Consider the following 17,134-nt stretch of genomic DNA (forward strand, 5'->3'; position numbering starts at 1 on the left):
GAGATACTGAATAGCGAGAAATAAAGTCAGAATTGCGAGTTATAAACTCTAAATTGCGAGAAATAAAGTCAGAATTGCGAGATATATACCGAATTGCGAGAAATAAAGTCAGAATTGCGAGTTATAAACTTTAAATTGCGAGAAATAAAGTCAGAATTGCGAGTTATAAACTCTAAATTGCGAGAAATAAAGTCTGAATTGCGAGATATATACCAAATAGCGAGAAATATAGTCAGAATTGCGAGTTATAAACTCTAAATTGCGAGAAATAAAGTCAGAATTGTGAGATATATACCGAATTGCGAGAAATAAAGTCAGAATTGCGAGATATATATGGAATAGCGAGAAATATAGTCAGAATTGCGAGTTATAAACTCTAAATTGTGAGAAATAAAGTCAGAATTGCGAGATATATACAGAATTGCGAGAAATAAAGTCAGAATTGCGAGATATATACCGAATAGCGAGAAATATAGTCAGAATTGCGAGTTATAAACTCTAAATTGCGAGAAATAAAGTCTGAATTGCGAGATATAAACTGAATAGTGAGAAATAAAGTCAGAATAAGGAGCTATAAATTGAATAGCAAGAAAAAGTCAGAACTGTGAGTTATAAACTAGGTTTTTCTGGGATAGTCCTCAAATGGTTCAGGTCATAATAAGGGAGGAGTTACTGTGAACATAGGTGACCATAAGTCTAAGTGAACATCCTTGACATGCGGAGTCTTGCAAGGCTCAATTCTTGCACCACTCCTGTTTAACTTATGGTCCCACTGGTGTCCAATCTATGGTCCAAATAATAAAAAAGAACCAAATTGCTTACCACAGCTATGCAGATCTCCTTAGCCCTATCGCCTAACGATTACAGCTCCATTGTCAATGCCCCATTACAGCCCCGTTGCCATTACAGATTACAGCCCCATTGCCAAAGACTCCCTGTGCCAATGCATAAATTAAGTTAACAGTTAGATGTGCCTAAACTTTCTTCAGTTAAACAAAGAGAAAAAATGAAGTCATTGGATATGGAAACAAAGATGAAATTCTCAAGGTGAATACTCTAGTGGTCCAAAAAAATAAATAAAGTCAGGAATCTTGGTGTGATTTTGGAGTCGGACCTTAGTTTCAGTGGTCATGTCAAAGCAATAACTAAATCAGCATCTTATCTAAAAAATATTGCAAGAATTAGATGTTTTGTTTCAAGTCAAGACTTAGATAAACTTGTTCATGCTTTCATCACCAGCAGCGTGGACTATTGTAATCAACTCCTCACTGGCCTTCACAAAAAGACCATAAGACAGTTGCAGCTGCAACCCAGTCACATCAAACCAGTCCTCAGGTCTTTACACTGGCTTCCAGGTGCATTTAGAATGGACTTTAAAGTATATGACTTGTTTGCAAATCACTCAATGGCCTAGGACCTCGGTACATCGCAGATATGCTCACTGAATATAAACCAGATCACTCGGATCATCAGGATCAAGTCAGAAATACTATGGGTTCACTCAAAGCAAGGCAAGTCCGCTTTTAGCCATTATGCCAGCCGTAGCTGGAACCATGCCGCTCTCAGAAGAGATCAGATGTGCTCCAACAGCTCCACATTCAAGACTCAAAACACATCTGCTTAGCTGTGCATTTACTGAATGAGCACTGTGCCACGTCCGACTGATTGCACTTTATAGGTTTCCTCTTCTCATTCTTTTTATAACGGATTTAATACATTTGAAATCAATGTCTTATATTTAGTTTTTCTTATTTCCTATGCACTTGTTGGTGATTATTTTATGATCCTTTTTATGTAATGCACTTTGAATTACCACTGTGTATGAAATGTGCCATATAAATAAACTTGCCTTGCCTAAATTGCGAGAAATAGTCAGAATTACGAGGTATAAACTCTGAATTATGACTTCTCGCAATTCCGAGTTTATAACTCACAATAATTCATACTTTAATTCTCGCAATTTTCGAGTTTATAACTTTTTTGTCCCTCAGAATGGCAAAAAATAAAGTCAGAATTACAAGTTATTTTAGTGTTGTGTGTGACCATGATAGTGCTTTGTATTTATGTGCATTTTGTACACTGTTTGCACCTTTTATTTATCAGTATTTATCTCCGCTTGTGGAAAAGCTATTTGTGATGAACTTATTTGACTTATTATCCCCTGTGTTTTGGAAGTTGAACTTGTCAGTAGCCTATATTAGTATAAAGGAACAAAACAGATTTTAGAACTTCAGCAGGTTGGCATAGGCCTATACAAGTTAATCGAATATGTTTGGGTTTTTTTTACTGTAAATTTAAGTTCAAATCCATAAAACCAAAATGTTTTGCTACTGTAGGCTATTTACTATGGTAAAGTTCTGGCAAACTTTTCATAAACTTTTATCTTGAGCTTTCTTCTATGACGAGAGAAAACGACAAATTTCAGGATAGAGAGCGAGAGGGCATTTGGAGCAGGTTTGAGGACGTAAGCTGAGCTGCTGTTCAATACTCTGAGACGTCTCGCTATATTTGGACGTCTCCCCTGAGATCTGGCCCATGCCAAGTTGCCCCTTTCCCCTCCTTTTTACCGTTTTCCGTCAAGACCATGACTAATACAGTTTTTCTTGATTGCTTAAATACTATAACCAGGCTTTTGAACTAAAATGTCAAAACCATAACGCCATTATCAAAAAGCACACCCATTTCCCTAAACTATAAACTTACCCTGTTTTGACACACGAGTCAGATTTGTTGAACTGTCACTGCAAAACTATACACACATATCCCTTAATTTCTCATTGCCTACACCATGTTGTCATTTAAAAAGCACTAGCATTCAATATTGTGAACTCAAGTCAGCACAGCTTCAGCTAAATTAGCATACAATTACCCAAGTGGAAACACCAATCAGAACCTTCAATAGATAGATAAAAGGGCCAGAGTCAGTTCATCCAGTTTTGGAACAATGGATCCAGAAAGACATGAAGGAAGAGGTCGAGGACACTGCAGTGGAGGAGGAGGAGGAGGAGGAGGAGGGTGAAGGTGAAGGGGCAAGACAAGACAAGACACTGGTTGCCCATGTCTTTGTCCATGGTATGACTGAGGGAGGCTAGGCTACGAGTCAGGCCAAATTTGAGTCGCTTCACCGTCGCCTCAACCATAAGAACCTTCCGGGAGAAAAACAGGTACAGTAGATGTACTTCAGACGGCTCTCTACTGTAGCTTTTGAGAGCTGTACTATGTGCTGTTACAACACATATGTACTGTAGCTGTTGCACTATACTGTAATAAAAAGAAATGCATCAAATTGCCTCACATACAGATTGAGATTCTCTGAATGCTTCCATTCTGTAAAATACAGTTACAGTAATGAGTACTTCTATTTTTCTAGGACACAGAGACGATGAAATAAGAAGCCTGCCAAATATTTCAGTTGATGCGTGCCAGCGGGGAACAGGCATGCAAGAGGATTTTACCCCCGCTGCCTGGCTAGGGCCAATATACCCTGTGATGTGGACTAGATTCTCTGGCCTGACCCAGACCAAAGACGGGATGCTGAGGCGGAATGAATTATTTTGTTTAATTTTTGTGTGTGTGTGTGTGTGTGTTGCACTGTGTACATGAATGAATAAAAATTTGCCAATGTATCCATTGGTTGTGTCTTTTGCGGTCATCATGTGAAAAGGTTTGTGATGGGGGGAACCACAAGCGACATTACTTACCAGTTTTGGAAATGTTGTTTTGAATGTATTGCACCAGTGTGTAAGACTATGTTGTGTGTGTGTTTGTGAGGGCTTGTGTGTGATGTCTGAGGGCAAAGTTAGGTTTTTCAGCAAGAGTGAATGGTTTTGAGTGTAGAGCTTCATTTTGACCTGAAAATAGGATGTTTGGGGAATTGGGTGAGACATTATGGATTTGTGTTAACTGTTTTGAGAATACGAGGCATAGTTTCAAGAAATGTGTTTAAGCAATCGAGAAAAACTGTAGGTAATACCAACTATTCCACATGACGCGGAAGAACGCGTTCTTTACGTGTCAGGATTTGGAACTCGTGCCAGCGCTGCCGTTCTACACGTCTACCTCTTTTATATCTCTCTCCTGTTGTTCCTGTTGCTCGCACGGCGTAGTGTGTGAAACGCTGCGGCCAAGTCTTGGAGAGAGAGCATATGCCCATCTCTGCCTCTCTCACTTTCTCTCATCCTGACATGTGTGTCCTCCTCCGTCCTGCGGCCACCTGCGAGTCTTCCTGTGTCCCTTCTGCCGTTGCTCCGCAAACGTTTTTGAGCTAATATTGAACTCGCCAACGGCTACTGCTAACGTGCCAACGGCTACTGCTGACATGCTAACAGCCACAATCAGCGCTGACGTCCAACCAAAGCTACTGCTAAAGGATTACTCCAGGCAGATATGTTCTTTTTTATATAGAAATAATTATAGCCTACTAAAAAAACTTTTCTTATTTTTCTAAAGAAAATGTAGCCTAAACGTTTTGGCCGTTAGACAGTTAGGCGTTGCTAAGTAGTCTCTAAGATGTTCTAGGACTTGTTAGGGCTTTACTGAGAGGTAATTCACTCTTTTATGTTATCCACAGACAAAAATAGCTAATTTCAGGCTGAAACAAAAGCAAATTATTTTGAGTAAGACGTTTTAAAAGCAAATGCAAACCTTTATGTTTCCAATATATAGCCTACACTGCCATTCAAGTTTGCTTACCAATATGTACACTGCTCAAAGTTTTGGGGTTGGTAAGATTCTTTATGTTTTTGAAAGAAGTCTCTTATGCTCACCAAGTCTGCATTTGTTTGATCAGTAAACACAGTAATATTTTGAAGTATTGTTACAATTTAAAATAACCGTTTTCTATTTAAATTTATTTTAAAATGTAATGACAAAGCTGAATTTTCAGTATCATTACTCCAGTCTTCAGTGTCACGTGATCCTCCAGAAATCATTCTAATATGATAATTTGATGCTCAAGAAACGTTTATTATTATTTTCAGTGTTGAAAACAGTTGTGCTGCTTAACATCATTGCACAAATAATGAAAAAGTATTTACTGTCACTTTTGATCAATTTAATGCATCCTTGCTGAATGAAAGTAACAATTTCTTTAAAGAAATTTTGAGATCAGGACCCAGGCCTCGAACCTGGATCACCATTTTATTTGTCTAATTTTGTAGCTACTCCAGTATTTTTTTTTCTGAAGAAGTAGCCTAATAAAGCACTGTTTTTTAATATACATACACCGATAGTGGAAATATGTCATAGGATCTTGATAGACATTTCAATGCACAATGTGCATTGGCCTTTTAGCCATCACTATATTCACATTTCTTTCCACAACAATCAACAATAACAAGTTTCAACTCCCACATCCCCAGTTTTATCATTGGCTCAAACTGCATTGACAGTAGACGTTATATATGTCATGTTATAGCGTCCTTTGCACATACTCAAACATTTACACCAAACCTCATGTGGTGTGCTAGAAAAGTTAGGTTTGATTTTAATTCACATTTGTGGTTTATGTCACCATATTTCATGTGTCTGCATATGCGAACATTGATCAGTGTTTTTGATTTGATAAAGACTGTTTCGATCTGATCATACAAAGTTATTGTGTCACTTAAGGAGACTTGGAATATTTCAGTTGAGTGGATTCATTTCATGCTCTATTTTTTGGAGCTTTTTTATGTTTGGAGCTATGTTGACTTTCATAATATGGGCAAAAACAGCTGATTCAATCTTCAAAATATCTTGTTATGTGATCCACAGAGAAAGACAGTCATACAGCCTTAATGACATGAGGCTGAGTAAATGATAACAGTTTTCATTGTTGGGTGAACACTACTATTTAACTTTGGAATCTGAATGATTTTTAGGCTGCATTTATTTGTTTAAAATGCAGTGAAAACTGTAATATTGTGAAAGATTACTACAAGTAACTTTTATTCCAAAAAATAACATGTTTTCTATTTTAATACATTTTAAAATGTAATTTAATCCTGTAATGGCAAATCTGAATTTCCAGCTGCCATTGTTGATCATCTTGAAAACAGTTGTGCTGCTTAATATTTTTGCAGACACCCTGATATTTTCTTTCACCAGGATTCTTTGATGAATAGAAAGTTCAAAAGAACAGCATTTATTTAAGTCTTTTTCTGTCACTTTTAATCAATGTGTGCTTTCTGAATGAAAGTATTATTTTCTTTTTTACTTACCCCAGACTTTTGAACGGAATGTACAGCATGATGTTTGCTTGCATGTATGTGTATGTGTATTTGCATAATTCAAACATAATTTCTCGAATGCCTCTCAAACTGCTTAATACTGCTTTTAACCATATAAAAAATGAGTCCAGCGAGATGAATCCACCTCCTGAGCTTTAGCACAGAGTGAAACTTCTATTAGGGCTACAGCAGCTATTGGTAGTAAAACCCAAACTAGATGCTGTACACTAAAGTATACGGTTATAATAAACAAGATTATGAAGTAAAATTTGTAGCGATTGCTGAAAGGTATTGCATTCTCGACTCAAGAGTATGAAATTGCTACCAATATTATGTCTGGACTTCAAAGAATAAGAGTAGAAATGGCTCAAAATCATGGAAGCCATCTGTTTAAGAGTTATTTAAAAAGAGAGAGAGAAGATGGTTTAGAGGAAGGGAGAACGGAGGGAGGAGGGTTATAAAGAGAGAGAGAGAGAGTTAGAATAAATCCTTACCACATAATGATTACGGCTCACAAGTCCTGCCTCTGAAATGGAGTGCAGAAGGAGCCGGGATTACAACTACAGTAATCTGAAAACCGCAACTGCTCTCTACAGCCACAGACGAGCACATCAACTCCAAAAAAACATCAGGGGTCAGGGGAAATGAGGCACCTTCAACTACAGGAGACAAGAAAATAAATACAAACCCAAGGGAATAAGAAGCTAAAATATCTGTTGGCGAGCAATCAACAGCCTGCTAAAACAAGAAGCTCCACCTGTCGGCCCGTGCCACCTGTGTGCTCTTCCAACTGCCAGTTTTTGGAGTAACCCTTGGTGTCTTTTACTGGAATGAGGACTACACTGGAAAAAATGAGGCGGAAACAAGTTAACAAGGTAAACGAAAGGTTACAATTTATTCTTTTGGATTGAAAAGAGACTCTGAATACATGGAATATTCCTTTTCCGTTTTGTTCATTTTCACATGGATCAACAGGAAATTCGAAATTCTATTATACCTGTTTTTTGGACACAAAATAGTGAATTTCTAAAGAAAATATAAACCTTTTCATTTTTTCTTTTCATTTGAGATGCAGATGAGATGCTGACAGACTTGGACCTGTCCAATGGAAGCTAAGACACATGTGTCCACCTAACCAGTGACTGTCCTGGACGAAGAGCTCTATGCGCATCTGCACCAGGACACTTGTGGACAGCCGTCTCCTGCCTCTCATTTCTCCTCTGGCATCCGCTCTCCCTCCATCTCTCCACGCCACCTCCTCTTTTCCTCCCCCCTCTCTCCATCCGTCCCACCCTCCCCTCGCGGAAGATGATGTGACCTTCTGCCAAAACTGCGAGAGACCATGCCACTGTCACAGTGGGCTGTTCTGTCTACACTGAAATAGTATCAAACAAGAGCCACGAGAGAGAGAAAGAAGGAGGGGGGGACGGGGGAAAAAAGAAGAAGAAGAAAAAAAATCAGGACGAGTCACGGAGGAGAAAATGTGCTGTCGGGCGTCCGGGCTGGATGTGGTTTGCCAAAGCAGGTAAGTGATCACCTTCACTTCTGCTAGAGGATGTTGCTGGCGTACGCATACATGTAGAAACACTTTGAATGGGATTTTTGAAGTTGCGCACCTGTTAATTTTTGCTTTTAGTGACATAACTGTGTTTTAACAGCAGATTTATTTAGGATTTGTGTGAATGCTAAGTGTGTTTGTGTTATGAATCATCCTGAAAGTGCCTGGCTGTGTTCGGACAGGGCTGCGAAACTGTCGATGCACCCACAGGTTGGATGCTTGTTGAAATTGTAAAGTTTTCTTTCACAAGTGTGACCGAATCACCCCCCCCCCCCCCCCCCCAAAAAAACCTGTAGGTTAAAGCACGTCGTTTCTGCAGTATGTCGCTCTGTGGTTTTCGACTTGCAGGTACTACAAAGATCAATCACTTCTCACTGCAAATTGAGTGCGTTTCCCGTTAAAGTCGCTGTGCTGGAATGTTAAAGCGGCTAGAAAATGAATTCCGTTGAGAGGTGAACTGAGAAATCTTGGATAGGAAGCAATGACAGCTTTCAGTAATTACTGTTGGGAGCAGTTATTAAGGAGCACACACTGACGCATTTGGGATTCGTCCCGCTGAAGCTGTGATAATGTTCCACTTTCATAGTGAGAAGAGGGTGCTTCTAAGAGCAAGGTGGATAATGGAAAGAGAGGTACTTGAGATGGCTGGAAAAGACAAAAGGTGAAAGCTATCAGATCCAATCACAAGTAATCTTGAACAAAAATGGTCAGGAAAAAGAGGAGGGAAAGTTATTAGGAAATCGCAGTGGTGGGTGACAGTTTCAAAATTAGAAACAGCCCAGCTAAATATTTGCTCCAGGGCAAATAGAAAAACATCCTCGCAATCATAATTATAGCTCTTCAGTTGTCAGTCATATCGAGATGCTTTTCAGGGAAAAATGATTACATAGTTAAACAGGAGATGATTAGTAAAAATCATTTTGTAGAAAGATTTTGTAGAATGACCTGATTGCCCTTGCGTCCTCGTTCTCCTTTAGAGCAGTGCTATCAGAGTAATACTTTTTTTCTGTTAGAAGAATTATAACAGTGTTTTATGAACTGAGATGTGATCTGATATATGATTTTACTTTTAATTATAAGAAGTTTTGTACGTTCTAGTTATATGCACATAGTCTGGATTTAGATGTTTCTATTAGGATATTTGCTGAGAAATGTACAGAAGATCTGAGAGGGTTGGCACTGCATCTGTAGTGTGTGTACTATGAAGGACACAGTGTACGTTGTAGAAGTGCAGGACGGTTACGTCAAGTGGCCGACTGTTACGTCAAGACTATGAGGTGTTCTCTCTGCATTCAGACTTAAGACTTGCAGTCTTTGGGCTTTATGTGTCACACTCTCTCAGCTTGTGTAGAACAGTTATTTTTCAGCAGAGATGTCTATTTTTCCAGGGTTTTAAAAAAATGAAATCACTTACAGGTTACTAGATTTCTCAAGGTTAACCTGCTATAAGTGTGAATAGGCTTAAAGATTCACCTTTGTACCATATAGGGTGCATATTAGTGCCTTAAGGGGGCATATTATTACCTTACGTTACTAAAATGCACCATTTAAGGGTTAAATAAGGCACAAAGGTGTACCTTTGAGGGAACTGTCCCAGTGATAAGCTAATGCCACAATTTTTGCAGATTTTTTTCCTCACAGATGAGACAGAGTTCACATTGCAAATGCTGTTTGACCATGCAAAACGTGCCGCAACAATACCAGTTTTTTTTTTTTTTTTCATTCTTAGGTGATTGCCAGGGTGTTTTGACTGGCTTTTTGGTTGTTGTTTATTGGCCGAATGTAAAAGTATCTATGATATTGTGGATCAGGTCCCTCCTTTTGATTTGTTTGTTCAACTCTCTAACCCTGTAAAGCCTGACATATGAAATAATAGTCCGATTTTTTTTTTTTTTTTAATGGAACAGTTTATTGACAAAATATTGAAAAAAAGATTTAAACAAAAATTGCATGTGTTTTTTGTTCAGTATTACATCTGATACATTAGGCTTTTATGGCTCTTATAATATGATATAGAAGAATAAGGAGCTCATACTAAGAAAAACACCTCAATTTTATTGAGGCCCAAACTGAGCAAAAATATGAAATGCTTATATCAGAGTCTCACTCTGTATCTCCAAAAATATGTTGATATTTAAATGTGTATTTTATGATTAAAGCTCTGTAGTTTTTAATGTAGGAGGCAAAGCATATAAAGCAATGCAATACAATGATGATTGAGAGATTCCATTTCTTGAAGTCCTGATGTATCATATTTGAAAATCATATTTTTTTAACATGATTTTTCAAAATTCTATGTCGTTTCAGTCCAGTAAGTGTTCATCTTGAAATATTGCTATATTTCGTAAGAATAACATAATATAAGCGTAATGATAACAATATAAAAGTAAAAGTTTCACAGCAAAAAGACACGTGTACCACAACATGAAGGGGAACGTTCTTATTATTTTAAAAGGCCTATTACTTACGGAAATGATGGATGGCAGAGGGCATGAACACTAGATTGCAGACAGTATGTTGATATCATGATATCATGTTGATAATTTAGAGGGCTTAAATGTGCCTATCAGATGTGAGACAGTTGGCTTTATAGGCCTAAGTATGAGCAATAGTAATAGTGGCTCACACAATCTTAAGAACAAAGTGATCTTTCCCAAAAAAGAAAAGCAATGATCAGAGGAAGAGCTTGGGAAAGTGAGCCAAGACATGGAGAGGGTGAGTGTGTGCTGGTTCTCAAATGCCCATGTGCGCTTCTATGTCAGAGAGTCTGTGTGTACGTCCACCCTGTTGTGTGGTGGACAAGTCAGTGCAGTGCGGAGCCAGCGAACCCTGGGATCAATGCATCTGTTCTCTGCTTACACAGAAACACAAGCAGAATAGAACTGCCCGTCTACCTTATCACAACGCAACACTTAATACTCACGACGCAACACTTATCCCATCAGATTCTTTACATAAAAACAAGATTTCATCTAAATATAAATTATACCATTTCTTACTAAACTGTGTACTGAAACTGATGTATGCATGTCTGAACTAATGCAGTGACTAATAACAGAGACAATTTATATGAGACATGCCACTTCCTCAATCCTCAATACAACTATATAAGGAAAACCCGTAACGGCAAAGATGGCGGTTGTATGCACATGTCCCGCCCCTCCCGCTGGAAAGCCAATCATCTGCTTTTAACAGTCAGCAGCTGACCACTAAGGAGCGAATGTACAGTGACGTGACATAACTGCCATATTCAACCTGTGCTTGCGCGCTGTGGCTGGCGCTGAGCCAAAGACGGACGCACTCAGCGCTTGTCATAGGCTATATCACAACTGTTCAGCGTTTTAACCACATAATGTTTATTTTAGGCTTCAGACATTTAAATACATATAATTTTTTAAGTGCTTGGCACAACACCGGCATTCCGGATAGAGACGTGAATGAAGTTGGTGTCGTGAACGTGAATCCTTGCGCATGCGTAGTAAAAGTATAACCTGTGGGGAAAAAGGCGTTTTAAAACTTATTTTGGGGCAAAGTCATCAAACTTTTTCAGCGATTTTTATCATATTTTACTGCTGTTTCTATACATGCAGTTTTTATGTCCCGGTGACCAGTGAAAGTGCAGTTCTGACTCTCTGCCCATTCATTTAGATAGGAGCCTGGTCTTGTTAGTCCGAAATAGCTGCCCGGAGGCGTTGCCAAGATGGCGGCCGAGTGGCACGACTTGCCTAAAAGGACTTTGCTAATAATTAAAAAAAAAACTTGAATCTAGGTAGCAAACAGGATGCAGAGTTCAGATGCAATTCACATTTGAATGTAAAGTCATGCAATTAAAATTAATTGAAATCCAAAGAAATTCATATCACACATTTTTAACTAGAAAATCAAAAAGTTTGAAGTTTGCAGGTTGACAGATAGAGAGAGAGAGAGAGAGATACAGATAGATAGATAGAACATTTCATTGCCCAGAATGCACCACATGTGTAGTAAACTCCTCATCCTTTATATTAAAATTCCAGTTCAAGTTCCTACGGGATGTGGCTAATTTGATTCAAATTCAGACAAATGAATTAAAATTAAGCCAATTGTTCTGATATGATTTTTGCATTACCCGACCCACAACAATATCCCTGTGGTGAGTTTCTTTCTTTCTTCTTTACTTTAAAATCAGTTGCATTTGCATTTAGTTGCAGACATTTATTCTCTTTAAAATAGCAGAAGGTTGACAGCTTGTTTAAATTTTAATCTCAGCAACTCCATAGCAACACCCTGGCAAAGACTTACAGCACACTAGGCAAACAGGTCAAATCAGCAGTCAAACAGACATTTCTAAACAGATGTTGTCTTAATCCTACGACGGCCCGAACATTCAACACATATACGCACCAAACACACAAAATGTGTCACGTACATTCACACTAAAATGTATCACACACACAACAGCACACCCCAGGTGAACAAACGCACTTTAGCAGTAGGACTGAAACATTTCAGCAGTTGATGCTGAGGAATTGCATTACGTTCATTATGTTGTCTCTAGATCACCTAATGCCACAGAATGACATTCAATCTTTGCACTGAGACAGTAAATGAATTAGACTGGGGCAGTAGTGCTGTTCTTGCTGGCAGTCTAATGAATTGATGTGGTTTTATGAAGATGACGACGTTGAAAGCCACAATGACAGTGCCGTAAATTGAATGACTGTTTGAGTTATGGTTGTGGCTGTTCACCCAAAATTTTTAATTCTGGCATAATTTACTCACCCTCAAGCCATGTCTTTCTTTTGTGAACATTAACAGATGTTTTACAGAATGTTCATGCTGCTCTTGAGTCTAGATGGCTTGTGCACTATATTCCACATATTAGGAAATTCATACAATAGCTTGTGTGACCAAACTGACCAAAACTAAAAAAAATATATATATATGCTAATGTTTCTTTTTTGGGTGAACTGTTCTTTTAAGACTGTTGTGCTGTCCAGTATTTTAAATGAATGACTGGTTCTGCTCACACCGCTTGATGAGATCTGTCTCTCAAGAACAACATCCAGCGCTGCATCACAACATAAATGACAATGCCTTGTCAGCAAGTTTTTACATTACGTGTCGCCCAGAGCTTAGAAATGCTTAAATGACTTAAACTGACTCCATCGGTGAGGAGAACTCGTTAAAGTCCACCTGTAGTCAATAATTTATTCCTTAAAACTCATCTTTGATCACTAAAAGGACATATTTAAACGTTTCTCCATGCCTTAAAATAGCTTGAATGTAACTCCACACCCTTGCTTCATTTAGATCCATTCATTTAGATTTGGATCCATGAATATGCTAATTAGCCCGCCTCCACTCACTCAAGCTCATAGATTCACTCGGCCAACTTACTAAGGTAAACGCTGCAATGGTATCGTCTTTTCTCAACGTCGGACACATAACGGTAATTATTATGATTAGCCTTTTGCTTGACTATGATATCAACAGCTTTGAACAACATTCACCCGCTATATTGCTAAATCTACCCGATTTTTCGTATCATTAAAAATAATATACCGGGATAACCTGGCTTCTCTCGAGACTCCCCTGCTGTCTCACGGTTAATGATATGCTAAGCCCGCTGGCACGTTCACGCGATTGGTTACAAGGTAGTTTGTGACGTCAGAAACACCCGCGATTTCAAACTGCGTTTTTGAAACGGTCTTTGGTTCTTTTGAGACAAGACATGTTTTTTCTTAAAGCACATTAAAAACACCACGTAGACATATAAACAACATTAAAAACTTGATTTTCACCACAGGGGGTCTTTAACAGCAACATCACAGACACTTAACAGACATTCTCAAAATACGGAGACTTTCAGCCTTTTTTATTATTATTTTATGTCACAAATGCAGCATGTGTTTTAACTACAACTTATGCTCACGATAGCATACTACCATACAAAAATGCAAAATTACCAAATTACCATTTTATTTATCTACCACCAAATAGATAGATAAATAGATAGACAGATGATAGATAGACAGACAGAAAGAACAACAGATAGATAGATAGATAGATAGATAGATAGATAGATAGATAGATAGATAGATAGATAGATAGATAGATAGATAGAGAGAGAGAGTGATAGAGAGAGTGATAGAGAGAGTGATAGAGAGAGTGATAGGCTTTTAGATAGATAGATAGATAGATAGATAGATAGATAGATAGATAGATAGATAGATAGATGGATGGATGGATGGATGGATGGATGGATGGATGGATGGATGGATGGATGGATGGATGGATGGATGGATGGATGGATGGATGGATGGATGGATGGATGGATGGATAGATAGATAGATAGATAGATAGATAGATAGATAGATAGATAGATAGATAGATCTTTTTTATATGAACTTGTTTTAAAAAGGAGAGAGGTTAGTGATGCTAATGAGTTCAACCCAACCTGATTAAATGACAACCATGACACACCCGGTGTGGGACAGATGAAAAAGCAGAGTTTGCATTATTGCTCCAAGGTCATGTAGTGGAAATTGTACATTTCTTAAGCAACAAGCTCCCATGGCCACATCATCTGTCAATCAGTGTAATTCCTTTGAGAAACGGGCAGGAAATGAACATTTCTCCTTCAACTGCAGGTGGAAATTGATAACGCACGTCTCTCTCTAAGTTCGGAAGCGGGGAACCTCCTTTGGCACGCTCAGGTGTTACTGTCAACAAAACACGTGCTTGTATTTGTATTCAGAATGCAATCCAAGTGCACCCTGTCCACTATAATGTCCTCTGGCAGGTAAGAAACACAACGTTGTAGGATGCAAAGAAACCAACAGCAGAAACCAAAGCATATCCCTGCTCCCCTGCACTGCAGTGTTGCAGTGTCAATATTATATCTGTGATATGTGATATTTACTTTTTACAAGTGAATGTATTGGGAAATATATTTACAATTTGCATTTACAGAGACGCTGTTTATTGTTCATACTTAAGGTTAAGAGTTTGTTCAAATCACTAACTCTAATTTTTAAACTCGCGCGGGTGACTCATGACATTATATCATGTGACATGTTTGACTTGTTGAGTACACTATAAAAAGCCGTAATCTGCATTTGTTACTACCTTTTTGTTACTACCTTACTACCCTTAAATTTAGTTTTCATGGTGTATCCTAATGTATTTAGCTTTGTTGAAAAGTATTTTTGACTTAAGGTCTATTAATTCATTCAGTATTACCACATTTTTTGGTTAACAATTGTTTTTAGTGTAAACAACCACCTACTGTAGCAACTACCCTAGCAACACCCTAGCAACTGCATAATGTACTAAAATCACAGAACACCTTAGAAACAGCATAGCAATACCCTGGCAATCACCCACATGTATATTTTGACTCTGATGATGGTTATGATTTTAAAACTACAGCTCATTTTCTTAATTCTTTAACTTATTGAAGTTTTAAAGGCACACTATGCCGTTTCCATTTTTCTCAAACAGCGACCCTCTGAGTCGCTGTGGAATACTTGTATTTAACGTTACTGTCGTAAATACCACTCACGCAGAGCCGTCTCTGCACTCTTCCGACCGCGCTTTCTTCGTCGACTCTGCCATGATTCACGTCTGAAATGCGTGCTAGTGTCTTCCATAGAGGCTGCTTCATATGTTGTTGATGTATGTGACGTCGTGCCGTAAAGCAAGCCGTGATTCTCGCGAGATTTGTCGAGGCGCCACCTCTCAAACTTCTTATCTGGTTTTGCCCCCCAAAAGCTGCTCAAACGTGCTGCGTAACACGAGAATGAACCTCATTGGTTCTTGCGGAAGCTCAAACGTGCTGCATAACACGAGAATGAACCTCATTGGTTCTCGCACGTCAGGCAAACATGCTTGAGATTCGTTTTACCACAAATGATGTGTGCATCGATGAATGTGTGCATATGTGAATTAAAGTCTAAATTTAATTTGTTCATCATATATACAGTAAATTTGGACTGAACCACTCAATTCATATGGATTAGTTTTATGATCTCTTTATGAACTTTATGAAGTGTCAAAGTCGTAGTTGCGTAGACTGTTAATGGAGGGACAGAAATCGCTCAGATTTCATTAAAAATATCTTGATTTGTGTTCCGAAAATGAACGAAAGTCTTACAGGTTTGAAACGACATAAGGGTGAGTAAAATGACAGAACTGAAAAAAAATAAAATTGTGAAATAATCATATTAGTATAGTAGTATATAATTACTTAGTAAAATCAAGTAATTTTTTACACTTCAGAGATGTATCTAACACTGCTGTGTCCCTTCCCTCTGCAAAAGGTCACTATGTTTTCAACACATGTCGGATGGGTGTCAATCCACAAGCCAGATTACAAAACAAAGTGGTAGCCTATGTTTACACGCGGATTATTCTGTGCGAGTGGGTTTGTGGTAGTGCGAGTTGGAGAAAGCGAGTGTTGTGCGTGAGCCGAGTGAAGCAGATATGCTGCTGTTAAAGCAGTCTGATGACATCTGGATGAGGGGAGATTCTGTGGCGGATGCCACAACCTCGGCTTAAGGCCGTTTTATCATGATCCCACACTCCAAATAGCCCACACACACACACACACACACACACACACACACACACACACACACACACACACACACACACATATGTATGTATCTATTTAACAAGAAAACTCAGTATGGTTTTGCTGCGCACCATAACCCAACATGCACTAGAGTTTAGCGTTAACAGTGGTGCCATATAAGATATATGGAGTCTACGGCTACATGTGTCAAGTAAAATGGATCGTTGCCCCTGCGACACATTTTCAATTCCAGCGTAATCTGCTGCCTTTCAGATGTTATTACAGTTAAACAGCCTGGGAAAAAAATCCTCACTCTCACGCAAAAACAGACCAAAAAAAGAAAAAGAAAATCGGCTTGTTGTGCTAAGAAGGTTGACATTGAGTGAGAAATGTGTTTGGGGGAAAGGATCTTGATGGATGGACTCTTTGCATCCTTCTAGGACTCTGGGTTAATAGAGATCTTTACAGAAAGTCCTAGGCGCTGGTCCAGGATCAGATCCATGTCCTTTCTGATGATCAAGATTAATGCTGATGAGAGAGAAGCAGTGTGAAGAAGCTTGTTGTAACCTTTGTTTTCTATATTGAGATTTTAAGACAAAATTATGTAAATGTGATATTTTTGATGCTGCAAACGGTTACCAAGGTTTTTTTTTCTTAGCTTCATTTTATCATTTACATTTTGCAGTTTTCTAAATGTGCAGTTTAAAACAGAGCACACTGTTTGGAAATACTTTCTCCGACAATGCACTGATCTTGACTGACCTTCTATTGGAATTGTGATGAAAGAACCGGTGATGGTCATTTTTTTGA

The 17,134-nt window shown here is 38.4% G+C and overlaps 1 protein-coding gene across 1 annotated transcript in view; it reads left to right on the forward strand.

Annotated features, from left to right (window-relative positions):
- Positions 1–7,677: 7,677 nt before the first annotated feature.
- The window catches only part of grin2ca (glutamate receptor, ionotropic, N-methyl D-aspartate 2Ca), a gene marked incomplete at its 3' end in the record, with an annotated part of 70,535 nt that continues 61,078 nt past the window's right edge, over positions 7,678–17,134 (forward strand). Inside the window, exon 1 of the mRNA XM_081361347.1 lies at positions 7,678–7,734. The remainder of the gene's footprint in view (positions 7,735–17,134) is intronic.

Source organism: Scardinius erythrophthalmus, assembly GCF_964197995.2.
Source record: "Scardinius erythrophthalmus genome assembly, chromosome: 1".
Taxonomy (NCBI): domain Eukaryota; kingdom Metazoa; phylum Chordata; class Actinopteri; order Cypriniformes; family Leuciscidae; genus Scardinius; species Scardinius erythrophthalmus.